Source organism: Chrysochloris asiatica, unplaced genomic scaffold (assembly GCF_000296735.1).
Source record: "Chrysochloris asiatica unplaced genomic scaffold, ChrAsi1.0 scaffold00125, whole genome shotgun sequence".
Classification (NCBI taxonomy): Eukaryota; Metazoa; Chordata; class Mammalia; order Afrosoricida; family Chrysochloridae; genus Chrysochloris; species Chrysochloris asiatica.
In genome coordinates this window covers 4,029,201-4,031,060 of record NW_006408643.1, presented here as the reverse complement: position 1 = coordinate 4,031,060, position 1,860 = coordinate 4,029,201, and the positions used below count along the sequence as shown (strand labels likewise).

The window sequence follows — 1,860 nt, the reverse complement described above, 5'->3', positions numbered from 1 at the left end:
CCAGGTACCATGGCAAAGAAACTAGCAGTCAAAGTTCCATTTACTGGGGACCTACTATGCATCAGGCACCCTAGCAAAGGCATCTGTGTATTGATGAAACACCTACTGTGTGTCAGATGACAAATCCTAGTGGCGCAGTGTGATAAAGCACTGGACCTCAAGGTCTATTTGAACTTCAAGGTCGGAGATTCAAATCCACCAGCCACACCTCAAACACCCTATACTAGGTCACTATGAGTTGGAACCAACTCAACAGCACTTAACAATACAACAACCTAAAGGTCAGTGCTTTGAACCCACCAGCTGTTCTCTGGGAGATGGATGTGGCAGGCTGCTTCCATAAATGTCCCCGTCTTGGGAACCCTACAGGACTATTCTACTCTATCCGGCAGGGTCCCTGTGAACCAGAATCCACCTAGTGGTGGTGGGCTGGGTGAGTCCAATGCTTCTGTGTGCCGGGCACCATGAGATGGGGAACAGCAAGAAAGCCCCCAGTTACTGAAAACCCACCCATTATGTCTAGGCAGAAAGCCAAGGTCTTTAAGAATAACCCTGACAGCATCGATTTACGACTCGGGCTGCGAACCCCAAGGTCAGCAGTTCGAAACTGCCAGCTGTTCCGCAGGAGAAAGATGAGGCTTTCTGCTCCCGTAAAGATTTACTGCCTCAGAAACCCTGTACTGGGTCGCTATGAGTCGGAACCGACTCCAAGGCACATAACCAACCAAGTATTGCCAAGCACTCCCGACAAGGGGAACAGCAGTAACATTTACTGGGCACCTGTTATGTGCCAACTATCAGGTCAAGGGGCCACAAGAACAGTCAAAGCCCCACTCTTACTGGGCACCTACTGTGGGCCAGGTCCTGGGTCAAGGGCCTCTTAAAGCAACAAAAGTATGTATGGATTGAACACCTACTGTATGCTAGGCACCAGTAATAAGGGGAAGAGCAGTAACATTTCTTAAACAACTACTATGGGCTCGATTACACTACTGGTGGTGAGGCAGGATAAGCACTGGCCTGCTAACAAGATTTGCAGTTCAAACCCACCAGATGCTCCGTGGGAAAAAGATGAGACTTTTTCGCTTTCTTAGACTTACAGCCTTGAAAACGCTACACAGGGTCACTATGATACAGAACGCACTTGCTGGCACCTAACACTTGTCAGGAATCATTTACCTCAAGGGTAACCGTCAAAGTATCTATTTATTAAGCATATACTGTGAGGTCCTGGTGTGGCACTGTAGGATAAACACCGGACCACAAGGTCACTTTTAACTATAAGCTCGGCAGCTGTATCCACCAGCCACTCTTCAGAAACCCTACACAGGGCACCTAAGTTGAAACCGACTTGATGGCACTTAACCACACACTATGATAGGTACCCACTATGTCCCAGGTATCATGCCAGTGTTAAAAGCAATCAAAGCCCCATGAAGTACTGACTGTGTGCTAGGCACTGAAGAGTGGCAAAGTCCCATTCTTGTGCACCTACCCTGTATCAGATAGCACGCCAAGGATTTCAGGGATAACAGCACACAGACTTACTTACCGAATACCTACTATGTGCAGGCACTGTGACAAGAGAATAGTACTAAAAGTCACACTTATTGGGTACCTACTGTGTGCCACAAGGAGCAGAGCTCTGGTAGCATAGTGGTTACGAATCAGACTGCTAACTGCAAGGTCAGCAGTTTGAAACTACCAGCTGTTCCGCAGGAGAAAGATGAGGCTTTCTGTTCCTGTAAAGATTTACAGCCTTAACCAAACGTGTGCCACACAATCGAAAGCCTTTGTGGAGTCAAAGTACAGGTAAACATCTTTCTGGTCTTTTCTGCTTTCAGCCAAGATCCATCAGAC

General features: G+C 47.6%; 1 protein-coding gene across 2 annotated transcripts in view; it reads right to left on the bottom strand.

The window, feature by feature from the left end:
- PTPRS (protein tyrosine phosphatase, receptor type, S) overlaps window positions 1–1,860 on the bottom strand; it is an 89,033-nt gene that overhangs the window by 30,842 nt on the left and 56,331 nt on the right. The window lies entirely within an intron of this gene.